Source organism: Pongo abelii, chromosome 2 (assembly GCF_028885655.2).
Source record: "Pongo abelii isolate AG06213 chromosome 2, NHGRI_mPonAbe1-v2.0_pri, whole genome shotgun sequence".
NCBI classification, from domain to species: Eukaryota; Metazoa; Chordata; class Mammalia; order Primates; family Hominidae; genus Pongo; species Pongo abelii.
Genome location: NC_085928.1, coordinates 134,463,852 through 134,474,324, shown reverse-complemented (window position 1 = coordinate 134,474,324; position 10,473 = coordinate 134,463,852). Strand labels below are relative to the sequence as shown.

The 10,473-nt window shown below is 39.0% G+C and overlaps 1 non-coding gene across 1 annotated transcript; it reads right to left on the bottom strand.

Moving 5' to 3' along the window:
- Window positions 1–8,627: 8,627 nt before the first annotated feature.
- LOC112131938 (U6 spliceosomal RNA) lies at window positions 8,628–8,733 on the bottom strand. The gene has a single exon (XR_002913771.1). It is a non-coding gene; the product is annotated as a U6 spliceosomal RNA (small nuclear RNA).
- Between the last annotated feature and the right edge of the window lie 1,740 nt (window positions 8,734–10,473).

The following is a 10,473-nucleotide window of genomic DNA, read 5'->3' as shown; positions in this document are numbered from 1 at the left end:
GCCCTATGCACCCCTGTCAGCACGTTTTTATATTGGGCTGTATTTTTGACCTACCGATCAGTAGATGGTGCTTATGGGTAAAAATGAAATGAGGCCAATGTGGATGGGTATAGACCTCATCTTTGTTTACTAGGTGAAGCTCTCTGTTGCCTCAGGCAGTAGGCTGATCCATGCAGTAGACAGTGGTGTGAGCTCCTTGCTCAGCACCATAGTGGGACACCAAGATGGGTAAGGCTGAATGAGGCAGGGCCATGTGCAAGTTACCCAATGGCAGGCACAAAGACCAGCACCAAGGAGGGGGTCCAGTGAGCAACCACCAAATGCCCTAATCTGGCAATTTTTTATTTCAATTGGTAACAAATATGATTTTCTAAAATTTTGAAGCATTATTTATGCTTTAAATAATGCTTACATTAGAAAATGCTTAAATGGAAAATTAGAAAATATAACAAGGTTTAAATTCCTTAATACATAGGCAGCTCTTAAATATCAATAAGAAAAATGTACAAATTCTTATAGAAATGTGGTGAAGGAAACTAACAAGACATTTACAACTTCTTGATTTTATTACAAAAATAAAATTAGATAAATATACAGTAAGGTCCAAAGACAATCATTATAGCATTGTCTATGATAGTGAAATATTTGAATCAATCTGAAGATCTGTAAATAGAGCATTAGTTAAATATATTTGGGAATAGGTGTATAAATGAAATAATAGGCAGCCTTATGCAAACCTAGATTTATTTTGGGGTATGCAGTTACTCAGGCTTCTAGTAAGTTTGTTTATAATTCCACAGTTTGGAAGCTTTTAGTTCCAGGGTTAACAAGCCAAGGGAACATGGGCTGTGAATAGTCAAGTATGAGGAATTCCTAGCTCTAAGGAATCTGCCATATACCATTGGGAGGAAGATTGCAATTAAATGCTTGTCAGTTGATGTGTTGCCAATCACCAAAAAGTTTACTAAATTATAATGTGATTCCTTGAACTTGACTGACATGGTTTTCTTGGCCTCATAGTTCCATTGACTAAGCCAAGGTAACCTTGTTCAGTAGATTGGCCCTCTTGCCTGAGGATATTAGTAATTTAAATTGAATAAGCGGTAAAATTGTGGACAATTACATTGTGAGGTTGTCTCTTGGTTGACAAGTGGGCTGGTAAAACCACTTTAAAGGCATACATCTCTTTAGCAGTGCTTGCATGCATGCCAGGGAAAAGAAAACTGCACATTAGGATGGATGAATGTTGGCATACTTTCAAACTCAAGCTATTCATAATTTAGGAATTAATGTGTATACTGTTGCTTGGCATCTTTCAGAAATGTTCAAAGCCTCACTTTTTTATCTTATTTTATTTTATTTTTTTGAGACAGAGTCATGCGTCTCGCTGTGTTGCTAGACTGGAATGCAGCGGCATGGTCTCGGCTCACTGCAACCTCCACGTCCTGGGTTCAAGTGATTCTCCTGCCTCAGCCTCCCAAGTAGCTGGGACTACAGGCACGCACCACCACACCCAGCTAATTTTTGCATTTTTAGTAGAGATTGGGTTTCACCATGTTAGCCAGGATGGTCTCAATCTCTTGACCTCGTGATCCGCCTGCCTCAGCCTCCCAAAGTGCTGGGATTACAGGTGTGAGCTACCGCGCCCAGCCAAAGCTTCACTTTTTAAGAACAAGTATCAGTGTGTTTGTATAAATTATTGTATGACTAGCAGATCCTATTAAGTTAGTAGATTACCAACAGAAAAAAAAAAGAAAACTCAAAGATTATCTTTGAAGCAATGTAATAGAGTTTTGCAAATAAGATGGTGGGGAAATCTCCCTTCAATCCAATACGATTTCTTTTGGCTGTCTTTGTTGTCAGTATATACATTTTTCTGTAAAGACATTAAAAATATTAAATATAAATATATTCAAATATTTGGAAATATTGTGTGAAAAATCTGGCTTTGAGGTTTTAGCATTCTATTTCCCTAATTTTAATGCCACAACCTGTAGAATCAATAGATCACAAGGGAAATAAGTGTGGGCATTCATCCATCAATGTAAACCATTTCAGTATAATTTATTATGAAATAGTTCTCAGACATCATCAGCAAATGGTGCAGACATTTCATCTCTCCAAGATAAAAGAGTGAGACTTTGATTACAGAAAGTCAGAAACAGAAAGAAAAGTAGAAATTTAGAATAAAAAGAAAAATCAGACTATGGAAAATAAGAAACAGAGGTAAGTATGCCATATATATTTGCAGCTAGATCTTTTTCTCCTCTTGTTAAGAGGTAGGAAGAGAGTGACCAAGGGTGTGTGCAGGGTGGTGAAAGGATCCACCAGGGCAAATAGAGTGAGCAGAAAATATATCTTACAGAGGGACCTTACCTTTAAGAACTCAGGCAAACTACTTATTCAAGTTTCAGTAGCATGTTACCTAGTATATCTTGTGTGTCTCTCATATTCTCATATGAAGAAAGTTGGTATTTGGGAGCTAGCCAGAAAATGGAATTATTTATTTTTTCCTTTCATTTCTTAGCTTTTCCAGGTTTTCTGGAATTTTAATTAAGATTCCAGACATCTCAGCCATAATTTTCAGACAGCTTTTGTTAACAATATCAATCTATATGTTTAGTTCAGTGTAATCAAGCCTGTTTCTTTTAAAAAAAATGCCTGTTTATACTCAGTGCTTATGTTCTGTAAAACATAGACGTGATCAGTAATCATGATAAAATATTTTAATTTTGAATGTCACTGGCTCCACTGAATAACAGAAAAGTTATCTAATTGTCTAATAATAGCAAAGTTACCTAATTGTTGTAATTATTCCCGAAAAGGTTCTCCCACACCCCCATCTTCCCTGATGTTTTTATTCCATTTAATTCTCTAGAATGCATGCTGGTTATTTCTGTTTTAAATCTTGATTTGGTAATTTTTTGGTATTGTATATAAATTCTAACTAGCAAAGTATAGCATTTTGTGACTTTTACATTGATCTTTTATCTTAACAGTTTATTTTCATAATTTTATGTAAAAATCATTTAAAAAACAATTATCTATATGTGCTTAAACATTTTAAGTGGACAATTGATGTATAGAACAAAACAGATGGCATATTTTTCCAGGGAAAGTTGTATGCCTTGTATGTTTTAAATTCTGTAAGGTCCAACAGGCTAAAATCATCAAAATTACACTTAAATAATAAAAATTACACTCAAATGTGGATGCATTTTTAAAGGTGTGATTGATTGCAATTTTAGCTACAGATCAAATGCTATTTTTTAAAAATTTCCTCTATGAAGGGCTTTATAATATGCTTATTTGAAGTATTATTCAACTGTGGTCAAAACAAGAAAAATATAAATCAGGCTTTATTTAAGCATTGACACTGCAGCAGCAATGAACAGAATTCTAGAAAAGTGACAGTTGACAAATTGTTGCCACAGAGTTCCAGGGATATCTGTGAGCAGGCAAGTTATGGGCAGAATTAAAAACATGCAGTGGATGTTTCTGTACAACTGTATTGCTGAATATTGCAGAGTCAAATACATTTCCTAGTATACTTTTACTTTGTTATTCTCCTCTCTTCAATATACAAAATCATTTGAATGCAGTGTAGGTGCTATAAGAAGGTCTTTAAACCAGATATTGCTATAACAGTGTCTAAGGTGAAAGGAATTTGAATTCCTTCATTCTTTTTATATGCTTAATGAGGCTAAAGTTAACCAGGGAAAGACCTGTGCATCTTGACCTTCCTCAAGCTAAGTTTATCCTGAATCTCTGTGATGGCTCATAATTTCTCAAAAGCTCCCACAATCTATATGGCTCTAATTTTAGTGGAAAATTCCCAAATCTTAGAATAATTTCATTTAAACAATCTTTCAACTATTTATTATACTGGCCATCACTATATATCTTAAGATCGTACATGGAAATGTTATTTTCAGAGTAATCACCTTGGAAGATTCTATGTTCATGTTAGTGTTGCAAAAATAATTTTTGGATTTGTGTGTGTGTGTGTGTGTGTGTAATTATCTTTTGTGTAGATTCAGGAATGGAAAATTTTTATTCTGAGGATAGATCCTTTTGTTCCTTCCTTTTTATGTATAACTTTTCCTCTGACATGAATTTTAAATGTCTGCAGAATATTCTGTTGTATAGTCATGCCCATATTTAGGCAGTTTATAATTTTCTGATAAACATCCTGGTTTTGATAGCAACAGGAGGCAGATAAATTCTAGTCAGACAGGGGTAGGTCCCTGGCAAGACCCCACCTTTGAGCCAAAAAGTCTGAAACCTGTGGCCCAAAGTGAGAACTTCCATTTCTGTGTGCCTGCTCTCTCCTGATTTGTTCTTTCTGAATAATATTTTTTTTACCAATGGAATGTTGCCTTTTCCAAAACTTCCTATGTCCCACCCCACCCACATCCTGTGCCTATTAAGACCCCAAACTCAGCAGGCAGAGAGGAGAAGTGGCTGGATGTCAGGGAGAAGCAGCTAGACATTGGGGAGAGGTGACTTTGGCTTCAGAGATGGTGGCTGGATGAGGCAACTTGACTTCAGAAGAGAAAGGCAGAGAGGCGGCTTGACTTCAGGGGAGAGCAACCTTTCCTTCCTGTCTCCTTTCCAGCTCTCCTCTCCACTGACAGCTGCTTTACTCACTCAAAATTCTCCACATTCACCGTCTTTCAATTCATCCACGTGACTTCATTCCTCCTGGGCACTGGACAAGAATTCAGGGCACACCAGGTATGGGTACCTGCTATCACGCTGGCCCTTTGCCCTCACTGCCAGAGGGCAGCTGCCTCACACAACAAGGGAAAGGGCTCACTGAACTGATAACACAGTGTTGTCTGCAGATAGCTAAGAGAGCATTGTAACATGCCCTCTGGGGCTTTGGGGTTGCAGGCACCCCCACATAGATGCTGCTGTGGGGACTCCATGGAGTTCGCTCCATTGCTAAAGCAGCTGGGTTCTGCACTCGCTCACATGTGTGCTCCTTCCTGCAAGGGGTAGAGCACAGCAGACCCAAGTGAGTGGAATTTGCTCCTACCAACACAAAAGTGGCTGGCCGGTTCCTGCACTCATTCGCTCACATGGTCCCTCCTGCAAGGGAGGCTGAGTAAACGAGGCACCCCTGTTGCAAGTCCCAAGAAGGGGTCAAGAAAATATCCTGCATCAGTTTGATGATTATTGACCACTTCTCTGTATCTTATGATAGAATTCTAAAAGTGAGATTATTGATCAAAAGGCTATGAAAAAATATGAAGTTTCCAGACATTGCTTTAGAGTATTTTAATAAGGACCTAGTTCAATTTGAATCACAAAAACTGTTTGGATTCCACCAGATAGGGGTGGGCAGGAATTGGAAGATTAAAATATTTTTCCACTTCCACTTAGAGATTAGGTGAGGTTGTAGCCATTCACTTATCTATTAAACAGAGTCACTGTTTATGCTTCCTTGTTATCATAGAATAACTATTTTTCTCCTAGTTGATGTGTATGATTTACCTAATTTGTTCTTCTTTTTTTATTATTATACTTTAGGTTCTGGGATACGTGTGCAGAATGTGCAGATTTGTTACACAGGTAAACATGTGCCATAGTGGTTTGCTGCCCCCATGAACCGTCATCTACATTAGGTATTTCTCCTGATGCTATCCCTCCCCTAAGCCCCCACCCCCGGACAGGCCCTGGTGTGTGATGTACCCTTCCCTAAGTCCATGTATTCTCATTGCTCAACTCCCACTTAGGAGTGAGAACATGTGGTGTTTGGTTTTCTGTTCCTGTGTTAGTTTGCTGAGAATGATGGTTTCCAGCTTCATCCATGTCCCTGCAAAGGACATGAACTCATCCTTTTTAATGGCTGCATAGTATTCCATAGTATATATGTGCCACATTTTCTTAATCCAGTCTATCATTGGTGGGCATTTGGGTTGGTTCCAAGTCTTTGATATTGTGAATAGTGTGTCAAGAAACATACGTGTGCATATGTCTTTATAGTAGAATGATTTATAATCCTTTGGGTATATACCCAGTAATGGGATTGCTGGGTCAAATGGTATTTCTAGTTCTAGGTCCTTGAGGAATTGCCACACTGTCTTCCACAGTGGTTGAACTAATTCACGCTCCCACCAACAGTGTAAAAGCGTTTCTATTTTCCACATCCTCTCCAGCATCTGTCTTTTCCTGACGTTTTAATGATTGCCATTCTAACTAGTGTGAGGTGGTATCTCATTGTGGTTTTGATTTGCATTTCTCTAATGACCAGTTATGATGAGCTTTTTTTCATGTTTGTTGGCTGTATAACTGTCTTCTTTTTGAGAAGTATCTGTTCATATCCTTTGCCCACTTTTTCACGGGGTTGTTTGTTTTTTTTGTTAATTTGTTTACGTTCTTTGTAGATTCTGGATATTAACCCTTTGTCAGACGGATAGATTGTAAAAATTTTCTCTCATTCTGTAGGTTGCCTGTTCTCTCTGGTGGTAGTTTCTTTTGCTGTACAGAAGCTCTTTAGTTTAATTATATCTCATTTGTCTAGTTTGGCTTTCGTTGCCATTGCTTTTGGTGTTTTAGTCATGAAGTCTTTACCCATGCCTGTGTCCTGAATGGTATTGCCTAGGTTGTCGTCTAGGATTTTTATGGTTTTAGGCATTACATTTAAATATTTAATCTATCTTAAGTTAATTTTTGTATAAAGTGTAAGGAAGGGGTCTAATTTCAGTTTTCTGTATATGGATAGCCAGTTTCCCAACACCACTTATTAAGCAGGAAATCCTTTCCCCATTGCTTGTTTTTGTCAGGTTTGTCAAAGATCAGATGGTTGTAGATGTGTGGTGTTATTTCTGAGGCCTCTGTTCTGTTCCATTGGTCTATGTATCTGTTTTGGTACCAGAACCGTGCTGTTTTAGTTACTGTAGCCTTGTAGTATAGTTTGAAGTCAGGTAGCATGATGCCTCCAGCTTTGTTCTTTTTGCTTAGGATTGTCTTGGCTATATGGGCTCTTTTTTTGTTTCATATGAAATTTAAAGTAGTTTTTTTCTAATTCTGTGAAGAGAGTTAGTCGTAGCTTGATGGGGATAGCATTGAATCTATACATTACTTTGGGCAATATGGCCATTTTCACAATATTGATTCTTCCTATCCATGAGCATGGAATATTTTTCCATTTGTTTGTGTCCTCTCTGATTTCCTTGAGCAGTGATTTGTAGTTCTCCTTGAAGAGGTCCTTCACATCCCTTGTAAGTTTTATTCCTCAGTATTTTATTCTCTTTGTAGCAATTGTGAATGGGAGCTCAGTCATGATTTGGCTCTCTGTCTGTTATTGGTGTATAGGAATGCTTGTGATTTTTGCACGTTGATTTTGTATTATGAGACTTTGCTGAAGTTGCTTATCAACTTAAGGAGATTTTGGGCTTAGACGATAGGATTTTCTAATATACAATCATGTCATCTGCAAACAGAGACAATTTGACTTCCTCTCTTGCTGTTTGAATACACTGTATTTCTTTTTCTTGCTTGATTGCCCTGGCCAGAACTTCCAACACTATGTTGAATAGGAGTGGAGAGAGAGGGCATCCTTGTCTTGTGCCGGTTTTCAAAGGGCATGCTTCCAGCTTTTGCCCATTCAGTATGACATTGGCTGTAGGTTTGTCATAAATAGCTCTTGATATTTTGAGATACATTCCATCAATGCCTAGTTTAATGAGAATTTTTAGCATGAAGGGTATTGAGTTTTATCAAAAGCCTTTTCTGTATCTATTGAGATAATGTGGTTTTTGTCATTGGTTCTATTTATGTGATGGATTACATTTATTGATTTGCATATGATGAACCAGTCTTGCATCCCAGGGATGAAACCAAGTTGATCATGGTGGATAAGGTTTTTGATATGCTGCTGGATTTGCTCTGCCAGTATTTTATGGAGGATTTTTGCATTGATGTTCATCAGGGATATTGGCCTGAAACTTTCCTTTTTGTTGTGTCTCTGCCGGGTTTTGGTATCAGGCTGATGCTGGCCTCATAAAGTGAGTTAGGGAGGAGTCCTTGAATAGTTTTAGAAGGAAAGATACCAGCTCCTCTTTGTACCTCTGGTAGAATTTGGCTGTGAATCCATCTGGTCCTGGGCTTTTTTTTGGTTGGTGGGCTATTACTGCTTCAATTTCAGAACTTGTTATTGGTCTATTCAGGGATTCGACTTCTTCCTGGTTTAATCTTGGGAGGGTGTATTTGTCCAGGAATTTATCCATTTCCTCTAGATTTTCTAGTTTGTTTGTGGAGAGGTGTTTATGGTATTCTCTGATGGTAGCTTGTATTTCTGTGGGATCAGTGGTGATATCCCCTTTATCATTTTTTATTGTGTTTATTTTTTTCTTCTCTCTTTTCTTTATTAGTCTGGCTAGTGGTCTATCTATTTTGTTGATCTTTTCACAGAACCAGTTATTGATTTTTTGAAGGGTTTTTTGTGTCTCTATCTCCTTCAGTTCTGCTCTGATCTTGTTTCTTATCTTCTGCTAGCTTTTGAATTTGTTTGCTCTTGCTTCTCTAGTTCTTTTAATTGTGATGTTAGGGTGTCAATTTAAGAGCTTTTCTGCTTTCTCCTGTGGGCATATAGTGCTATGAATTTCCCTCTAAACACTTAAAATATGGAACACTTCACGAATTTGTGTATCTTCCTTGTGCAAGGACCATGCTAATCTTCTCTGTATTGTTACAGTTTTAGTATATGTGTTGCTGAGCGAGCACCTTATTTGTTCTTCTTATCATAGAGGATCCAACATATATATTTGTGATATTATCAGTAAGTAGATGGTAGTTGAAGCCACATATATATAAATGACACGATCTGGAAGAATGTGTGGTGGAGAAAGAAAGAGTTGAAAATGGAACACTGGAGAATAACAACGTTTAAGGTTCAGGCCTTTAAAGAAGTCTTTTTCCTGCAGATTGGGAAAGAGCAGCTAACCAAGTGAGAGATAACTCCAGGAAAATACAACATTTCAACTGTGATGGAGATATCAGGGATGTCAAATGCATCAGAAAGGTCTAGGAAGATAAGAATGGAAAAGTGCTATGTTTATCAACACAATTGTTCTATTCCTTTTGAAAGGTGAAGCTGGCTGGGCTTCTGGGTGGGGTGGGGACTTGGAGAAATTTTGTGTCTTGCTAAAGTTTTGTAAATGCACCAACCAGTGCTCTGTGTCTAGCTAAAGGATCGTAAACACACCTATCAGCACTCTGTAAAAAAGCACCAATCAGCAGTCTGTAAAATGCACCAATCAGCACTCTGTAAAATGGACCAATCAGCACTCTGTAAAATGGACCAATGAGCAGGATGTGGCTGGGGCCAAATAAGGGAATAAAAGCTGGCCACCTGAGCCAGCAGCGGCAATGTGCTCAGGTCCCATTCCATGCTGTGGAAGCATTGTTCTTTTGTTCTTCACAATAAATCTTGTTGCTGCTCACTCTTTGAGTCCACACTACCTTTAAGAGCTGTAACACTCACTGCGAAGGTCTGTGGCTTCACTCCTGAAGTCAGCGAGACCACAAACCCACTGGGAGGAACAAACAACTCCGGACATGCCAGCTTTAAGAGCTCACTGCGAAGGTCTGCAGCTTCACTCCTGAAGTGAGCAAGACCACGAACCTACTGGGAGGAACAAACAACTCCGGATGCGCCACCTTTAAGAGCTGTAACATTTACTGTGAAGGTCTGTGGCTTCACTCCTGAAGTCAGCAAGACCATGGACCCACCAGAAGGAAGAAAGTCTGGACACATCTGAACATCTGAAGGAACAAACTCCGGACACACCATCTTTAAGAACTGTAACACTCACCATGAGAGTCCGCGGCTTCATTCTTGAAGTCAGTGAGACCAAGAACCCATTGGAAGCAGCCAATTCCAGACACATTTTGGTGAACATGAAGGGACTATCGCCTATTGCCAAGCAGTGAGTACCATCAGACCCCTTTTGCTTGCTATTCTGTCCTATTTTTCCTTAGAATTTGGCAGCTAAATATCGGGCACCTGATGGCCAGTTAAAAGTGAGTAGTGTAGTTGCTGGACTAAAGATATGGGTGTCAGGCTTTCTGGGAAAGGGTGCTCTAACAACCCCCGACTCTTCGGAATTGGGAGCATTGGTTTGCCTGGAATCAGCTTCCGCTTTTCCTGTACTTCTGGGCTGAGCGAGAGTTGGCAGAGAGGAAAGCCGTTCAGCTCCGGGGTCCTGACAACAAGTTGTTGGTTGACCCTGCAGCCATGAGTGGAACTCTCAAAGTTACGTCACCCAAGCGAGACTCATCCATGTGTCCTATCTATCCTGACCCTTGCCTCCTGGGTCCTAATGCTTGTCAGACAAACTTCCTCTGGCCTCTCTTCTCCGAGGGTAGTCCCACTTCTAAAAACCACTCCCTGTCTCTGGTGCTTTTCTAGTTTCTCCTATAAGAATGATTTCTAGTATAAACTCCAGGACTCTATTCCCTTCT